This window comes from Colossoma macropomum, unplaced genomic scaffold (genome assembly GCF_904425465.1).
Source record: "Colossoma macropomum unplaced genomic scaffold, Colossoma_macropomum, whole genome shotgun sequence".
Classification (NCBI taxonomy): Eukaryota; Metazoa; Chordata; class Actinopteri; order Characiformes; family Serrasalmidae; genus Colossoma; species Colossoma macropomum.
The window spans coordinates 35,170,176-35,190,872 of NW_023494803.1; the positions used below are offsets into that span (position 1 = coordinate 35,170,176).

The following is a 20,697-nucleotide window of genomic DNA, read 5'->3' on the forward strand; positions in this document are numbered from 1 at the left end:
AGACACTCCAACCTAAAACTAGCATTTAATGTGTTATTTCTTCTGTTATTTAATATTCTGCAGCACAGCGTTGTATTTTGCAGCCTGACTGGTTTGACAGAATTCATAATTTTGTATTCTTTTTGTCTGTTTGTCCATCAATGTTTTCTCACTACAATGCTCAGTATGCATTTCACAAATGCCATACAACCATTGGGAATCCCTTCACAGCAACAAAGAGATCCTGACTGCTGGCATAGCAGGGGGCCCTGAAAATACTTCAGAAGGGGGGTTTCTTAGTCTTTAAACTCAACTTAAAATCACTCTTGAGACTACTCTGGTAGAAGGCGAGGAGGCATGTTTACAACAGACTTAGTAAAGGTTACATTCTTCATTTTGGCCAGTGTGCCACTTTAACATAAAAGGTTCTGTAACATGAGAGGGGAACTGAAGTGCAGGCCCATTTGCAGGCCATTGCAGTTAAAGTAGTTAACAGCAGAGAATACATTTGCCAAAGTGCCACCCTGAATGTTTTCATTTTGGCATCTTCACCCTGAGCTATGAGAGGAGCAGTGGAAACAAGCGGAGGAAGTATTCAAACCGAGCATGACACCTGGAACAGCCTGACTGAGATAACACTCCACTAGATCCTCTGTGGCAACTGGCATTAGGCTGTATGATTGTATCACTGCTACAAATATAGCTATCAGCTTCATCTAATACAACTCCATTTCCTTCTCACGGTCTAAATAAAAAGGTATCCGTGGGTTCTTATTGGAGTATCTGCTTCTTTTTTATCCTTATCTTCCCTTCCTCTCCCTGTACTACTCGTCAACTACCACTCTTGCTGTCTCACTCACATTCACCTTCCATTACCATCTCTCTCCACCCTGCAGTTCTCTCTCGTGTCAGTGAGCAGTCATCCTTCTTCGACTTATGGGAAGAAATCAGCTTAATGTGGAGATTTTTCCTCTTACTTTCTCTCCTGATAGCGCTCCAACAATTAGTGGACAAAGCCAGCGACACCAATTTTGAAAAGAAATTGTTTGTGTTTATCATTGACGCATCGTTTACTCATAATAACACTCTATAATGCTCATATAAGACAGTTATTCCGACAGACTGCAACTATTTGACAGGAAGCATATAGCTTCAATTATTTCGTTGCACAATTAAAGAAGAAACTGCTTGAACTTTGAATGATGGTGGAGATGGTGGCAAAGGAGAGAAGCCGAAGAAGGCATAGTAGTTTGATTATTCATCAATTAATTAATCAAATGATATAATATTCAAAAGGTTAACTGATTATAGAAATAACTGCCAGATGCAGCTACTAGGTGTGTAGTAATGCCAAGCTAATGATGATTCACATGAACATGTTTTGGCTAATCTATATAAGATTTGGACATTTAAAGCTTGTAAAAGACTATTTTACATTTTAGTAGTTTTACTATGACTCTTAGTAAACAGCTGCATAGAGCTGCCACATCTGATTTCCATTTCTTACAAGTGAATGAAACCTGGTTAGACAATGGCTTGTGTTCACAATCAGTGACACATCTAGAGCTTCCAGAAGGCCTTTTTCACCCCTCAATAAAAGAGGTTCCACCCACCGTAAATGAAAAGATGATTAGTTGATTCCACAGGCAGTTCCTCATTATGTTAATATTGCACACTGCACTGTCACTTTGTTTATACTTCCATAAATATTTAAATGCACAACTTATTATATTAGGTTATTGTTTACAGTACATAGTCACTTGGTTCATTCACTAGAGGGGACATGCACCACTGCATTGTCAATTGCATAGTATTTAATACTTATTTTTGTAAAACAACAATAAACATTATATATTTATTGCTGTTTTAGTATATTTTATTATTCATCTTTACTTCTTCTATTTATGCATCTGTAAATAGCATACAGCACTATTTTTGCTCCTGTTTTGCTCTTTACTGTACTTTGTGTTGCTGAAATAGAAGACTTTCCCCTCTGGGATAAGTAAAGTACCTACCTACATGGGTACCCAACCACCCACTCAGCCACTCACCCACCAACCAACCTAATAAATCCGACCTAACCCACCCACCAACCCACCTACCTACTATTCAATGAGGGTATTTCAAAAATGCAACCCTTGTGTTTAAGACCAAAACTTTACAGAACAGAAGGCCCTCAGAGTTTCCTCACTGGTGTGGAGTACGAAGCCATTCTGCTGTATCAGCACCCATGTCCGCAATCCTAATTTGTTGCCATATTAGACAAATTAAAATAAATCAATGATCATTTTAAGCTGACAGAACAGTTTCTTTCTAGACAGGATACTGACAGCACAGTCATTTAGGATCGATTCATGGCAACAAGGAGGTGCCCCACCTTCGCTGCAGTTGCGCTCTGCAGCAGCTGATTGTGTATGCCACGCGGAGGAGTGCGGAGGTGTGTCCTCTGACTAAGACAAGGAGAGGAAACAGGTCCCTAATTAAAAGTGAAAAATCAATGGCAGCGCGGCATTGGAGAAGAAAGGAGAGAAAGAGAGAATGACCGAAACAAACAGAGAAGCTGCAGAGAAATAAGTAGAAAGCATTTCCATACATAGAAGTGATGAAATGCAGACTAAATCACTCTCTGTAATACTGCTGCACACAAACTCTCACATACACGCCTTGAGGCAGAGCATTCTGGCTGCTGTGTGTGAGAACAGGCAAAGAGAGAGAGAGAGAGAGAGAGAGAGAGAGAGAGAGAGAGAGAGAGAGAGAGAGAGAGAGAGGGGATGAAGAAACGAAGAAAAAAAACAGAAAAAGAAAAGAGAGAAAAGGGACAGTGAAAAAATGGAGAGAGAGAAAGAAAGGAAAGAGAAAGAGAGAGAGAGACAGAGAGAATGGATGGAGAGAAAATAGAGAGTGGGAGAGAGAACGATGGGAGAAAGACATTGAGAGAGAATGAAGGGGGAAAAAAGAGAGAAAAATGGAGAGAAAAAGAAGGAAAACAGAGAGAATGGATAGAGAAAAACAGAGAGAGAGAGAAGGGATGAGGAAACAAGAAGAAAAAAGAGAAAAAGAAAAGAGAGAAAAGGGACAGTGAAAAAATGGAGAGAGAGAGAGAAAGAAAGGAAAGAGAGAGAGAGAGAGAGAGAGAGAGAGAGAGAGAATGGATGGAGAGAAAATAGAGAGCGGGAGAGAGAACGATGGGAGAAAGACACTGAGAGAGAATGAGGGGGAAAAAAGAGAGAAAAATGGAGAGAAAAATAAGGAAAACAGAGAGAATGGATAGAGAAAAACAGAGAGAGAGTGACAGAGAAAGAGAGAGAGCTGCACTGCTGCCACTTCTCATGTGTGCTACCTCATCCCTTCATCCCGCGAGCCTGCTGGAAGTAGGTCAGTGGAGGAGAAGAGAGAGGGAGGGAGCGAGAGTGAGAGAGCGAGGGAGGGAGGGAGTAAGTAGAGAAGAGAACAGAACAGAGCGATGGCATTTCATACACACTCACAAGCTTCAAACACACCCCTCCTCGAATCCATCCATCCATTTTCTCTCAGTTTCTCGCTCTCCGCGTTAATCTCTGACACAGTCACACAGTCTCCACAAACAGCCTCCGTTCTGGCCATGCGTCTCCTTCTATCTCTCGCTCTCTCTCTCTCTATGAGACATGCACATCCCTCTCTTTCCCACACAAATCCTTTCTACACGTCCATCTTTTTTCCTCATTTCAAGCGTGTCTCTCCACATCTAATCTATTACACACAGCCGGGCTTTACTCTAATGTAAATGCAGCTGAACCCAATCCCTGCCTTCTCGCTCTCTCTCTCCCTCAAACTCATGCCTTCGCTACAGTCACAGGGGGTTTACAGGAATCTCTGGCATTCCCCACCGCCAAAAGGAATCTTTTCATTTTATTTCTCAGTCATGTTGGAGCTCCAGAAATAATAAACATCCTCCAATAAAACAACGGATGATGCTCCAGTTAAATGTGTTCCCATAAAATAAGTACAGTAACAGGGCAACTGTGAAACCTCTCAGCACACAACAAACGTGAGAGATATACAGAAATGCCAGTTTACTTGGTACACCTACCTTGTATACACACTCATTTAGCCATCTTACAGGTTCACTTAGTAGGTAAACAAACACTGTTGTTGATTCAGTGGCAGTGAAACAGTTCATTTGTCAGCCACCATCTACCCTGTCCATCAATGGAAAGGGACCACCATAAGACCACTGCTGACTAGATATTATTCGGGTGGTGAACTACTCTTAGCACAGCAATGACATGGACAAGACAGTTGACCTTTGTTTGCTCCTGCATCCGCTTCAGTAATAGGGTCGGTTACAGAATTACAGGAAGAAAATGCACTGCTATTATTATAATACAATATAATATAATATAATACAATACAATATAATGCAAGAGATGCACTGATACTTTTCCCTTCAACATCGATACCTGATCCTTTAGTATTGGCTCATACAAAGTACTAATAATGATACTAACTATCCAACCTAACTCACCTACATGTTCTGATATTTATACAATTACACTTTAAAACACACTTTAAAACACTCAGCCTGGCTACACAGCATTTTCTTGTTGGATTATATTTATTATATGCTTAAAAAGCACATTTTTGTTCATTTACTGTATATATTTAGTATTTACTATTATATAAGTAGTAATAAGAACCATATAACAACTTAAGTAAATGTACAATATCTTTATTGTGCAAAACAGTTAAAAACAGCAGCTTCTCTGGCTCAAAAATAGAGCTGAATGTTGATTCACCTCCAAATTTCTCAAGTGATGTGTGTCATACGCGAGTTTCGCGCTGCATCACTGAGTGTCAGTTCAGTAAATATCACCCTCGTTCACGCTGTCAGTATCAGTGGTTTCCAGTGTTTTGTCTGGCTTGGTTGAAGAGACGGGCCGCAGCAACACGCTGCTGAGTGATACAGCTGACCAACAAAGGCGACAAGGGCTAGAGGACACTATGCTAAAGGCTAAATCAAGACTAAAGGCTATGATTACGCCAAGAGGCCGTCAGTTCCTTACGCTCTCTCAGTAACATTAACTCAGTCTGTAAGTGACCACACAGCAGCAGATGAGTGATTACTGAAAGAAGCAGCTCAGCTATTCAGGTAAGCGGCTCTGTTAGCATGTTCTTCACACCAAAAACGCTACGTCTGTCATTACAGATCACACAAATCTAATGCTAACATTAATCACAAACAACAGCAGCAACAGCTGAGGAGCTTTAAGTCCAGATCTACATTTTACTTGCTGTTTGGTTTTGTGTGAGAGTAACAGACAGCAATTCTGGCTAGCTAGTGTTTTGTTTTTTGGTTTTTTTTGTGGTGGTCTTCCAACTCCAGATGATTCTGTGATGATTGCATTGGATCAATTAGTGGTTTGCACCGTTACTAGCTCCACCTATACCTTTCGGCTCATCACGCTTGGAACCCCGGCAAGAAGGGTAATCGAACTCAGCATGGGCACTCAGGTACGGTACGAGCAATGGAAATGACGGAATGCATGAGTAAGGATCCATAACTGCACTGTACCAAACCTCACTGCCCAGCAGAAAAACATCATTAGTGTGCATTGTGCTGGTACAGGTGCCAATTGCTGGGGTATTTAAACACTGTATAATACCTGGACACTTTTCTGAAACACCTACCTTGTCAGTACACCTCGTAGAAGTTAGAGAAGACAGCTCTCGTTTTCCCCATGCACAATTTCTGTTAGTCATCCCTTCAGTTTCTGACCACAGGGCCACTGTTGGCTGGCAGACTTTTCTCAACCCAGCAGTGACACTGAGGTGTTTAAAACTCCAGCAAAGCTGCCACGTCTGATACAATCAAACCAGCGCGACCCACACTACCATGCCACAACCATGTCAGTGTGCTGAGGCAGTGTGGAGAAAAAGAGAGTATACTGTGCACAGTTACTGTAGTGGCTGTCGGTGTGGGTGAGCGCCCTGTACATAAACATGACTGATTCGGACTCCCCCTTCGAGTGATATTGATGGTATATGACTTGCTCTTGCTGTGTGCGTCAGTGCGGTGAACTGTGTTTTGAGCACATGCTTTTGTGTGTTGGTGCCACCGAGTGCTGTTGGTCTCACACACACACACACACACACACACACACACACACACACACAGCTGGCCTCTTGCCATGCATCAGCCCAGCATATGAATGCAGCCATGCCCCAGACGGCCCCCCCACAGGACCCTTGCCCTCGGGCCACAGGCAGCATGACAAATCCCCTACCCCCCTTCATACCCCACCTCCAGCCCCTCTAATCGGCCCCAAGGCTTCAAAGCTCTCTTTCTCTCCATCAACTCTTCATCTCCAGCCCACCCACCATTAACAGGCCTGAGGTCCCAACTGCTTACAGTATGCGAATGGCCAGCATTTATGTCCAGGCCAATTTAAACGGCTAACAGTGAACAGAGGGGACAGTTCAACTCGCATTTCAATTCTTCACTCTCTAAAATAAATAATGAGTTATTAGTTTTAAGTTATTAAGCCAACTTAATAACTTAAAATACAGTGTTGGGTAGTAACTGCTTTTCTGTAAAGCTGCTTCTCTGTAAAACTGCTTTTCTGTAAAGCTGCTTTGGGACAACAATAGTTGTAAAAAGCGCTACACAAATAAATGTTGTGACCACATGTAATCTAGATTACGTAATCTGATTCCAAATATCAAGTACTTCTAATTGGACTAGGAAACTAACTTCGAAATCAGACACAAACACATCACAGTTATTTTTTAAGGAATACATTTTTAAATGAAAGTTTATGTATTTATTAAGAATCAATAAACATGTCTATTAATATAATCTGCACATTAGTTGTCCTGATATTACTATATTTCAGTGTAGTTTGGGAGGAAGAAAGAAGATGGACAGAAAACCCTGTAGATTCTCTCAAAGATGGTGGTCTAGTAGGTCTTGCATGGTTGTTAGGTTTTCCATTTTCTTCCTTTAACTTTCCTTATGCAAGTGGATTATCTTATAACCAACATCCTCAGAAATATCTTACTGAAAAATGAATAACTTGCACTTTAATGGCTATTATGACTAGAAATTAAACGAATGAAGGTGGTCTCTGACTTGCATGTTATTTTCATAGCAAATCATTAACAGTACTTACTGAATAATAATAAGTCTTAAGATTAATTAGTAAACAATAAGTGTGCAATCATAAGGGATTAACATGTATATTATGAATGAATTGGATTGTTTTTTTTGTTTTTGTTTTTTTTTAAAGATAAACCTCATTTTTTTACGGTTACGTTGATGCTTTCACACAGTGACCGACCCGTTTCTGACCCTAATGTGACAACGAATCAGCAGTGGAGATCGCAGACCACCGCTGCACCAAGAATGTGTAATTTATGATTATTTAGTGAGAATAAACACAAACACACACACACAAAGACACTTAAAATAGAAACAAAGCTAATATAAATAAATGTACTGGTGTAATGGCCAAGTGGATGTAAGCATTCCTAACTCATTACTGCATCATCCACCACAGCACTGGGAGCTGGGTTACAGTCTGAAATGATAAATGGCCATCGCTAACCTTGTAACGGAGAGGCCAGTGTAATTTCATGCCACATTTGCAGGAGGCACATTCCACGCTCATTTGAAAGCAAGCTCTCTGTTTCCTTTAACACCGTGGCCAGAGCGTGGGCCCGTGGAACACAGAAGTGCTTGCTCATGTGGGATGACACAAAAGAGACACAAAGGGGAAAGGCATTCAGAGCTGACAGCTCAGTCAGGACTCTGGACTCTAGCCATGAGCGTGTACTGTTCACGTTCACTGGGCAGTCAGCAATGAATAAATGAATGAGCCACGAATAAATAAAAAGGTGAAAAAAAAAACCATTCAACCGCATTAACCTTAGAATATTAGAATTAATTATAATAATATTCAATAAATTATACACTCATTTTTTTATCAAAAATAAAATCTCTTCATTTTCTCATATTTATATCAATCTCACATTTTCAAACATAAATCATATCATAGCGAATCATATTGTATTGTATTGCTCCATCATGACTAGCATGTTAGATTGGAACACTATACAGCACAAAGTTTGAGTAAAATATTGCATTATTATAATATGAAATGCTCTAATAAACTGTAAATGAAACATTAACATATTAGTTTAAGGCAGATTCTAAGCTGCTCTCTTATGTTTCTTGTATTGGAAATTTTTTTTCAAAACACTATTTTTTTGCATCAAACCTAAGGATGAATTTTGTGAATCATCATGCCAAAATGCCCAATCAAATAGAATCGTGATGTCATGATGTACTGAATCATTTCCTAAAGAATCTTAACTGAATCTAAATAAGATCTGAAATTTTATGGTGTAGTGAATCATTTCCTAAAGAATCACAAACAAATTGACTCATTGTGGAGTCAGAGATTCACCTGAGACAATCGCCATCATTTCCAGACTTTAAATAAAAATAATATTATTATATCTTTATTTATAGAGCACTTTTCATACCGGTGGCAGCTCAAAGTTGCCACCGGTATGGATACTATGAGTATCAGTCTAAAATCAGATAAGACAACGAGACAGATCAAATTAAAAAGATAAATACCAAAAAGGCAGAATTTTAATTAAACGCTAAGTTAAAGAGATACATTTTCAAATGGTTATTAAAAGTGAGGACTGAGCTTGACTTTGTAATTAAAGGTGAATTGAGCTCCACAGTTTAGAAGCAGAATAACAGAGAATCTCCCCAGGTTTTCTGTATTTTACTGAAGGTATTTGCAGAAGGTCGGTATCTGCAGATCTAAGATCACGTGCTGGAACATAAACAGACGTAATGTGATGTAAGCGGTGCTTTAAGGTCATTTTAGGGCCTTAAAAACTAATTCCCACTATTGAGGGCAGCTGGGTACAAATGTGCCTACGTGCCCCAAAGAGGATGAGCAGGGTTGTTAGGAATGACAAACCCAGCCCTCCTTTCACTGCAGCCTCTCCAAATGACTTCCTCTCCATCTCCGCATCAGATAAGGCACGGACAGAAACGGAGGAAACGCCTCTGATGACAGAGCTCTCAAATATTTCACCAAGCGATTCCGAGCCAGAGTCTTCTGAAACTGCCAGCGTTCGCTTGGAGAAGGGAGGCAAGGTCAGGGTTTAAGTCTGCGGAAATTTCATAATTACGTAACGAGTCGGATTCTGAGACCAGCACAGCCAAGTGCAACAGCATTACTTCATCTAATAGCACATCGCATATCTACTTAATATGGTTCTGGCAAATGCACTATTTGCATATCACTGAGGTTTGTGTGCTACATCTTATACTTAAGCCTGCATCAATCTGATTTGCTATTGTTATTCCTAGGCTATACAGGCAACATCTAATCTTATAAATGAATTCAAGCCATGATTTGTGCCTTTCTTTCATTCAATCAGTGTTTATTTTTAATAGTCTGATGTCATATATTGTTACATTTATAGCCATTTGCAGATTTCCAGTGTTTGTCCCGAGACAGGCCTTTAATGAAACATATTTAAAAAATAAATAAATAAAACCAAAATGTAAACAAAGCCATTCAGAGTGGTCTGATGTGCAATGCGCTGTTATAGAGAATCATTTACAGTGGTGGTGATAGGAACCAGACGTCTGAAGAGTTCAATTCCTCTAAGAAAGCCACCTTACAGAACAGCTACTACTTTAAATAGATATGAATATGCTGCTTGATGTCTGAGACATTGTTTTGGTTTAAAATGTATTTATTGATGTCATGGTGGAGAGGTACATGCAGGGAACTGTAAGGCAAAATAGTCCCCTTATTTTTTCAGCTTTACATTAATTTTATATATTAATTATATAATTATATTTTTTCAGCTTTACATTAATTTTATATATTAATTTAATATATATATATAAGCAAAGACAGTGTCACTGGTGGATTTGTATAGTATATAAAATGACTGTGTCGAAGACATTGCAACCCCTGGTTCCCATCACCACAACTGTAAAGAAATCTGAGTCAGCTTCACTAGAATTGAGCTCTGAACAACTTCCTGTACCGATTGAATTTTCTGAATGTTTATACAGACATGGTTCTGTGACAGCAAGATACAGGTAACATGTAATGAAGACTGATAAGCCTCCATCCTACATTTAGGCAAATGTTGGAGTACAATTGGCCGCAGCAGCTGATTTTGCTCTCCAGATTCTTTTAAACACTACCATTACCTTCCTCTAGAGTCTGTCATCTGCTGCCCTATAACCAGCCATTCATAGCTCCCTTACCGCTGTGCCACATTTCATCAAATGGTGTTACACTTCATGGGCAGCACCATTCATGCCTGAAAAGAAAGATGCACAGCATGTCGTAGAACATCAACTTTCATAGCACATAGACATTAGGCTCTAGGCTCTAGGCATCATTCCTAACAAACAGCTTATAAGACTTCTGGGCTGCGTTAATGCCGCTCTCTCTGGGAGGGTAAATATTTCGGTTAAATCTAAGGAAAAGTGGGGATTCGCAAGGGATGTTGATAAAAGCCATTTCATTCTCTCATTCTCTCGTTCTCTCATAAAAATTAAAGCCATGTCCACATCTGCTGCAGGGCCTAGAACTCAATTTCAGCCTGCATGCAAGCCAAATAGTTGGAAGGGAAAAGTCTCTTTGTGTCTGTTCCTTTCATTTACTTTAATAGGAATCCTCACGATTAAAACAGATGATTATAATAACTCAAGTCTATGGTGATGTTTATAATGGCATTTGACATGTTTTTCTTTTCCTTTAACAAACTACAGAGTTCGGCGAGCACGGTGCAAGTCAGAGGTCAAGGACATGACGGATTTACGTTCACGCTAAAAAGCAATACAAGCTTCAGAGTGACTCAAACTCCTGAGACAATGTCTGATTTACTAGTTAACAGAGCGACACTGATTTTAGAGTTAAACAATGCACAAAAATGGCTTATTCAAATGATTTTCCCTTGAGGACATTTGCTTCAACAGAAGAGATCATTAACCTCTTTGACCTGGTTGTCAAATAATAATTCAACAGTTTTCAGCGATTGTTTTTCTTTCGAAAGCAACAACAACGTAGGCATAGATTTAAGAGGGGGGAGGGGGAGGGGGACTTAAATTTTTGGAGGGGGATGAATTATCCACCTCAATATTTTGTTCTCAATACATCCAGACTTTGCTTTTTAACCATGTGTTGTGAACGATGTGTTGGCTTTTGGCCAAAACTGTGTATTTTTTAATTAACTTTTTAACAACAGTGATTTATAAAGACTATCTCTGGTATAAATCCATACTTTCCATCACATCTTTTACCTTGTTCAGGCTCATGGGAAATGCAGTCTGTTTACAGTCAGTGTCTTACATGTTCATGTTTACTGTAGCAAACTGAGCCAGCTCCACTTTTCTAATGTCCAAAACTGTCAAGAATGGTTAAAAGTGAGGTAAACTAAACCCAAGGTTACAATGCATGACTCTGATTTTAGACCTGATTCTCAGTCTGGCTGAGTCTGTGCTGGTTGGCCCTAGTCTGCAGATTTTGAGCACTGTGCGATAGCATTTCAGATCAGTTGGAGAGCATCAAGCCTTTTTTCGACTGGACTCTCATAGACTAGTAATGTATACTAGCCAGTGAGTGTGTTTACATGCACTCAATATTCCGATCGTAATCGGATATCTACAGTTATCTGATTATTCAAATAGTCATGTAAACAGCATACTCCGATTTCTTAGATCGGAGTAAGGTCTAGAAAGCAGATTTTTTAAAAATCTGATAACGAGAGCTAGATTTTTACTTAGTAATCAGATTTCTCCGTGCATTTAAACTCTTACTCTGATTTCTTTCATGTTTCTCAGTCTGCGCATGTGCGACAACAGTCCTGGAAATAAGCGAGCAGTGTTGCCGCAAGACGCAGCATAACACTTTTGGAGCGACGCTGAAACCGACTACATTCTTGATGAAATGAAGGATTTAAATATTCTTTATCTTCTAGATGATGTATGTTCATATTTTCAGGTAAAGTGGCGCGATGTTTAAAAAAAAACAAAACAAAAAAAAAGCCTGAAGTTTGAGTTATACATTCTGTTTACATCACATTTTCTTCTGTGAGCTTATTGGCTGGTTGCAATGCAGAAATCTGATTACTGCTTGATCATGTAAACTCAGAGTTTTCCCATTTCCAATGTGTAGTGCGTGATCCCAAGCTGTTTACTATGATCAACAATATCTCAGTCACCCAAAAAATCTGTAGAAACCAGTTGCATAAAGTGAGATACCCAGTCTTTTTAAGTCTGTTAGGACTTCAGAAGTTGTGTAGTGTATTCAAGGCTTAAGCAGGCGACCTGAAATAACATAAGGCATTACAAACTTCTTATCTACTGCGGGCTGTAGCTTCCCATGGATTAAAAGACTAGTGCTGTAGCTTGTTTGTTAGGGCTAGCTAGCTAGCCATCATAGTAGATCTAGCTAGGCCTGGTATGAGAGGATCATTGCGTTTAGATGGTGGAAGATATTTGCTCAAACTGCCATTATTTATATATTACAGCAGGACACGGATTCAAGTTGAAATATGTTCAAGTTAAGTGGATGAAGCCTGCATGTGAACTGTCACTTTTCAGGAGCCAGTCAAACAAGAGGATGGGTAAAATTAAATGGGAGAGCACACAGGGCTGCACAGCATGACCTTTTCGCTCACATTTGTGTGCAGAAAATATTCAGCGCAAAGACAAATATGAATACACTGGCATATGTACCATCCTCTACATTGCTACCCTTGAGGTTTGCTTCTCATCAAAGCATCTCAGTGAGTACATCAATGTAGTGCCTCCTTGCTTGCTGGCTGTGGTGTTCAAGGTACTAGCTAACGATGATAATGTTGACATGGGCCTTATGAGACCTACAAGGAACAAGCCTTTGTTACAGCCCTCTCAAACTTGGATGGGGCTGCTGTTTACAGTATGCGAGCACGGGGTGGAATTCGGCACCGTCTCAAACACGCAGTACTACTGACCCACTTTTTAGCAGGCACATATAGATGTTGCTATGAGAACTCCAAATAGCATGAGGCAGATACGAAATCGACGCTATTTATGTTAGCTTCTACATTCCGCAAGCCCTTCGCCGTGCATTCCCATGTATCATCAGGGCTTTGGAGGAAACCTGATAGCCCTCATCGCTCTCCATCAGATCCCCCAGCATCCCCTCAGTGGGGGGAATCAAATTGTTTTCTTTATCTGCCTATTGGAGGCACACTTTCAAGTCTTTGAGAAAGCCGAGGCACTGTTTGTTGTCACACGGCCGACTGTGGGTGCAATATTGGCAGAGAAACCTGAAGCCGAAGCATGCAGTTTATACTGACGCTGCAGGAGCAAAGACACCCATGAACTTTAATCCTCTGTTACAGCCAACCTTGAAGGGAGCAGAGGGCCACACTTGCAGCTGAAATGCAACCAAAACATTGACTCAACAGCTGCAATTATTGAGATTTCCAGGCTTTTAAAGCCTAATAGGACCAAACCGCCTCCTCTTGCTACTATTTGGTGCAGGCATGTGTTATGTCAGCTCACCCAGGGCGGTGACAGGTTGATACAGACCGGCTCTTCTGGCTGGTTGTAAAGGATTTCCGCTACTCGGCCCGGTCATCTAAGGCCTAGCAGACAGAACTCCCAGACAGTGAGCAGCCTTGGCACTTCAGACTTGTGTGCAGTACTCAACTGCTCCACGTCTTTACAAGGTCAAAGGTGAGCAGCTGCATGCTGAAGGACACAGGTCTGTAAGTTCGTGGATAATGGTTGGAATGCGCACATCAGACCTTTATAGCACGATATATGGACTGGCCGCCGCAGAGAGAGCCTTTAAAATAGCCCCGGCAAAGCTCTTCCATGAACCGGCTGCACTGTGTGACACAATGATAAGCTTACACGTTATAAGCCTCAAAACTGTGTCACTGGCACAATGAGGGCCTTTTTTTTCCCATACTCGTTTGGGGACTTCCAGATGAGATCAGCATGAATATCAGAGTGTCAGTTCTCAAGTCTCAAGCATTTCCGAGATATTATATCACTGGGTTCACCAGCTATTTTTATATATTCTTCAAGCACAGCTTACAATTATGCCTTTCTTCACCAAATGTTGGGAAGCCAAAAGCAGACCACAGTCATTGACTATTTCTTTTAAAAAGGAAACTCCAGAGAAGTCTACATAAGCTGGCAAGGTCAATGCTAATGACTATTAATGACTCTACTTTAACTTGATGACCAGTACATGCAATGACATTGCTGAACCCTTCATGCTCTTGAACTCCACCATGAATCTAACTGATGGCGCTTGCTGCTTGCTAAATCTGTCTCTCGCTTTCTCAGCTAGAGCATTATAGCACATTTATCCATAATGCATAAGATGCGAAAAGACTGAAGATGTCAGAGCTGGCAGCTGTGACTTCGGACTCGTGCTCATCTTTCATTAATGCCCTTACACTCCAAGATCTTCACAGACATCCCACAGCAGTGTGGAAGAGTGCACATGAACGCCAGCACGTGCTTTTCTTCCTCATGTCCACTATGTAATTGGGTGAGCGGAGCTCGCAAAAGTACACGGCCACTTAGGAAGCTTCTACATCCTTTTATATTCCTGAGCAGTGCTGTACAGACTCTAAGTCAAAGATGAGTCTCCTTATATGGGGCACCAACTATGTTATAACCAAACTGATGAGCCATATCAAGCAATGGCAACTAACTTTACAGGTAGCACTGTTTTTTTGACCCATATTTTCAGACGTTGACTTTAATTGTAGTTCAAACACTGATTAGTAAGACCACCAGAAAGCGAAAGGCCAAGTCATGCAGACTCCTACTCTTAGGAGGTTTCCCCTAACATCCCAAAAGGCTGAAGTTCAGACAGATGAGTAAGAGCATGAAAATCCCTATTACAGTGCTCCCAAGGGCTGGCAAAATCTGCTTCACAAGCAGTCACCGGTACAGCAGAACACCTTAGCATAAGTCACGTCCCAAGGGCATGTAGGGGGAGATAGCTGTGTGCCAGTGATCAGCAGGCATTTTATTCTGTGGCGGGATCTCAGGGGAGAGGATCAGAGGCTAGTGGAGTTTAGACCCTACGGGATGCGCCAACTCCCAGAGCACAGCCTAATAGCTAAAAGTGCATGCCATCATCCTAAAATAATCTCCCTCCCAGCGTCATGCCCATCACACCCACCATTCCTAGCATTCTTTTATCCCCTCTGGCTCAAATAAGCATCCCAGAATTCCCATTTGGATAAGGATGCTCCATTCATAGTGTTACCGCAGACCGCGGACAGCCTTGTAGTGCCCCAGAGAGCAGCACATCCGATCAGCAGCTCACATCTGCCATTTAAACGCATACTAAAACTGTTCCCAAGACCCTTGGAGATTTGAGTGCACTCAGTGATTCTGGTCATACTATGATCATTTTAAATCTGTGGTATTTCAGATATAGTGGTATGTATATGAAGGTCTATATAGTCACATAACCTATGACCCACCGCATGAAGTTACTTTGAATTCATTTAAAACCATCTACATTACTATATACATGTATAGTATATCATCTCAACATTAAACAGTTTTTACTATTCTTTGTACTCCTAGGAGAAGCTCCCTAAACGTTTACTTTAGTGGACGAAAAGGCCTTTGGTCTTCCTTTTAGCAGTGGCCCTAACTCTATTTAAAAACTGCAAACGCGCCTTAGTCCCGCTCCTCTAAAGCATCTCCACAGTCCGGCTCGCCTTACAGGCATGACGAACCACGCACATCAACAGAGTGATCGGATTGCAGAATGTGAGCGAACGCTTACCCCGTCCAGAAAGCAGCCCCTGAAAGTCTCTCATCCTGCCCACTTCATGGGTACACAGACAACTCCAGATCCTTTAGAAGTTCCTTTCAATGTACAGTGTATCCCGTTTTTCTCCGATTCGCTCCTTATACTCTCTACAGGACCGCCTCCACTGACTGGTGAACACAGAAAGTATTTGAGAGCAGAGCGCTATTCCAGCCTGAGCGGCCGCTTCCCTCTGAGCTACTGCGCCGGAGCATGCATTTCAGCTGAGTGCGCTGGGACTGGAGCTGTTGACATTACTCCCCTCCTCCCTCTCTCTCTCTCTCTCTCTCCTCCCCTTCTGGATCCTGAGCTCAGCATACAACAACATGTACATAGCAGTTCAAAAGTTTGGAATCATTGTTTTCAGTAACATTACTGCTACAGATACGGGTATAAAATATCAATAATAATTTCATAAAAATAGGTTGGCTGCAAAGGCTTGGGCCTATGAATCTAGAAAAGACAAAACTTTACTTCATAATACATGTTATGTGGAAGTTCTTTCAATTTTAATACGGTCCTTCATTCAACCATCCATTGGAAGGTTGTTTATGGGGCCAAAGTGGTTCTTCGGTTGCATCAAAGAACCCTTTTTAGTAACTATATTTAAAAAGATATGATGTTGATACTGATATGATGATATATTTAAGAGGATATGATGTTGATGCCCTTTACCCTTTACTTCTGGCATCTAGTTTATAATATTTTAACTGTCATGGTACTTATTATTGAATAAATACAGTTCCAAACTTTCTAATATCCAGTATGGGACAAGAGCAGGGTGAAAGGAAGTGACCCTCCACAGCTTGCGCTTCCCTCTAACCCTCCCCATAACCACCCTGCAGTGATCAGCAAGCACATTCCCGAGCACAGCTCAGCAGCGGAAATGGGCCGTGGATCATAGAACACCCAGAGGAACTCCTTTCCTGTCCAGTGTCTTCCTCACATACGCATATTCTGATACGTCCACACACCCCGTCAAATTCAGAGTCTCCCAATTGCAACCGATCTGACCAGCTGCACGGACAGGACGATAACGATCGGGACGATAGCTTACAAACTCAGGAGCTGTCGATGTAAATCAGATAGAAAGATCAAACAAAGCTCTCGTGGACGTGGCCAATTCACACCATTAGACGTCTCACATCCACCAAGACAGGAATCAGATAAAAGCACCCACAGCAGCCCCTCAAGGGCCTCAACGCAATTATCTTATCACGATGAAATGGAGGCTGTTGGAGACAGGAAGGTATCGTCAGTAACTCAAGACTCCCTCTGTGCGTCTCTGCTACTTGTGTAAAAATGCAAGTGCAAACCCAAACATTGAGCAACACAGACAAGAATGTGGTCTCACACCCACCAATTACAGGGCAATCCTTTACATTTTGCTTAAACAGGGGGGAATGCAAATGACTGATTTGTCTGACCTTCACCACAGACTGCTCAGGTCATGTGGGAAACACTCTAAAGGAGAAAAGCAGCTGGGACATCTTCAGCGACCTCTGACCTTCCTGACTGTTCACAAGTCCAAGGACCAAAGCAGCACCCCCCCCCCACACTCCAACATACAGCCAAGGCTGTATATTGAGTATTAAAAATATTGAACCATAGTTACAATTTAAAGACAAATTTTGGACATGGAGTGGACGGTACTGTGCAAAAGTATTAAGCAACCAAGCAACATTAAGCAACATTGTCTAAAACAGTATGGCTCGGTTCTCCTGACAGAAATTAAGCACAGTCAGGACAATACTTTCCTTTCAATGGAAAATCTTAATTCGGCCTAGGACTAGACTTGGTCCCTGTCTGGGAAACCAGAAACAAAATATCATTATACAAATAAATAAAAATAAACATTAATAAAGTAAAAGGTAAAAGGAATTTCTTGTTTTAGAAGAGCACAAGTTTGGTTTATTTCTTCTCACTGCACTCCAGCTACTGTATGGATTTGTTCAATTCCATCAGCAGCTCACCTGATTTAACTGATTAAAGAATTTATTAGCCAAACTTGGCAATTGATGGTAACTATTTATATTGGGCTTCTATGAGGGGAGGTTTGGAAATGGTACATAATGTTTATTTGTATTTAATCTAATGTCTTCTGTCCAACTAAATAAGTACCGCCCTGATAAACGTCTTGATATATTATTTTCCCAGATGCCCAAGACTGTTGCACAGTATATACATCTGTGTGAATGTCTATTTAAGTGTTTTCCACTGCTTTGGTCCATCATCAGCTATTAACAAAATGGTATAAATCCATTTATGCCTGTGAGCAACGCCTGCAAAGAAGGCCTGGTCATTTGTGACCTTTCAGGTTCTGCTGATGGCAGCTGGTTAGGCTTTGGCTCTGGTCCCTAAGGCAGATGGCAAATGCATAGTGACTTGCATTAACAATAGGTTCAGATCAATAGGTAACAGACACTTACAGACCTGTCAATTACTTTATCATGTCTTTGCAATGCATTACTATTAATGTTGAAGTTGGACAAAATGATTCATGCAATATCCTTCGTGCGAACTGAACCCAAATTTACATACACAAAAGAAACATTCAAAACAATGTTTTCACCAAATTGTACTCCATAAATCTACCCTTATAAGGATAAGGATATGGATAAAGGCCGCCGTGTATTTGGTGAATATAATTTAACACTTGAGCAATGACATTTCTTGTGCCAACCATTCTACTGTCTCTCAGTATGAGGCTAAAAGAAATGAGACAGTGCTACAATAGTGCTTGGACGCATTCTTCCACGTCTCTGGGGATAGATCCATTATTCCCGCTCCTAGCCTCTCTTCCTTCTCAGCCTCAGCGAAAACCACATCTCTCCTCTCTGACACTTTCCTCCAAAACGTTAGTGTCTCAGCACATAGAGGGGGTTTAATACAAACTCTTGAACTGCTGGCACCAGTGACATGTTTGATATAGAACTGACCGCACATGAATTCAAAAGCCTGGAACATGAAACAATGAGGGAAAGTCCATCATGTTCAATCTGTGTGGCAGTAGTTGTCCTCTCTCGTTAAGGGCGTGTTTTGTTTTGACGCATCGTTATTATAGCATGCGTTTTCCAGCGAAAGAAAATGAGAGACCAGGCGCAGTCATCTTCGACACCATGCCGTCATTCAGAATGCCAGGGGGAGACCACAGAGAAAAGCTCCTCAGACTGCACCACACCAGAGCTTCTCACAAACCTTCAAATCACCAGCGTGAACTCGTATTGCCCCGTAGATAATTACCACTTGTGCTTCATGACAGCTCCACAGCCCATGTTTACTCTTTGAGGAGGACTGAGACCAAGACCAGACGAGGATCTCACACAAAAAGTGTCTGCAATTACATGATAGAAAACAAGAAGCCAATGGAGAAAAGTATGATACATTGCTAACAGTATTAGCAGCACTCGTCAAGCCTGAACTGTCTGTACTCTTGCCCACTGCCACTGACACAGCATGTAACTCACTCGCTCACATTTAGCAGGCTGAAGATTCTCTACAAAGGGGTGTGGTTATCACTAACATGGTGGTTTAACAATGTGTCCTTATCATAGATAACAGTGTGTCTGCAGAATTAAAAACCACATAAATCAATGTTTGAGTTTACTTGGCAATTCGACAGTGTGTGTTATTCCTTGTTAGCCTTGTAGCTCCAGTGCAAAATTGTAAGAGCAAATTTCAGACACCAGGTATGTCTTTCCTGATTGTCTACATTAAAGGTAAGGGGAAACTGTGAATTATCGTTTTAACTGCGCTAGTAAAATGATCAGCAATCACTCCAGCACAATGACCAAGCTCACCAAGCCTTGCGGTGTGGGTCAGGGTCATGTCGGCAATGTGGTACTGGCAATATGAAATAGCTCACTTCTACAAAACATGATGAGAGAGTTGGGAGACTGTAGCGCTGGATGGTTCATCTAACAGCCAACAATACGTTTCGCCTCTCTTACCACTTTTCCCCATCATTATCTGAAAATGAAGCATTCATACACAATTGGAACGATCAAACTCAATAAGATAAGACAAGAGACAGAGATTCCTTCTTTAATAATAGGTTTGGATGCCATGATTTCAAATGCCCGTAACACAGCAAGCTAAATTGCACCTCTGGCACACAGCACTTTAGGAATTACTGGAACCAAAATCTGGACAGTATTCTTAGGTCCTCCAGGATACAGTCAAATATACTGCCAGAAACATTCAGCTTTGGGTCCTCGCTCCCGTTCTGGATGCCACCCGTACTGTGGAGGTAAAAACGCAACTTCCAGTCAATGTAGAAAAACAATGGCTTTAACTGCAGTAAAATCAAGGTGCTAGAGGGCCACGAATGTGAAGTAAAGCAGATTGTTCCTAAAACGCAGAATAAGTAAATCACTGGCATTCACAGACTGACCTCAAGAGCCATGCACCTCCTCTAACCTCTATTTATCACCGCTTCCAAAATGGCTAAAACAGACAGTGCATCACCCCTCCACCCTCCACCCCAACCCACCATTCCTCTCAGCACACAGCACTCAGCCATGTGGCACACCGGACTGGCCCTTAGGGTAAACACTGCCTATAGAGACGGACACACCAAAAGCAAATTGAAAACCCTGCCCATTTGTCTACCCTCCTCCTCTGGGCTAATGCAAAGACAGAACTGTAAATGAAGTCAGCATGAGGAAAGTAAAAAGGGGAAGGGAACATCTCTCTTTCTCTTAGAAAGTGGTGGTGTCTGTATGTTTATGTCACTGTTTCAATGCATGTGTGAAAACAGCAGGCAGGTGGCCCTCTGCTGCCCCGGTGTTGAATGGATTTGACCTTCACCCGCCAATCTTCATCATTAACTTTTCTGGGGCCCCAAAAT

The 20,697-nt window shown here is 41.4% G+C and overlaps 1 protein-coding gene across 1 annotated transcript in view; it reads right to left on the reverse strand.

The window, feature by feature from the left end:
* The window catches only part of daam2 (dishevelled associated activator of morphogenesis 2), a 104,426-nt gene extending 88,365 nt beyond the window's left edge, over positions 1–16,061 (reverse strand). The window contains 1 exon segment of the mRNA XM_036593478.1: positions 15,825–16,061. The gene's annotated coding sequence lies outside the window, so the exon portion shown is untranslated.
* Positions 16,062–20,697: the final 4,636 nt, after the last annotated feature.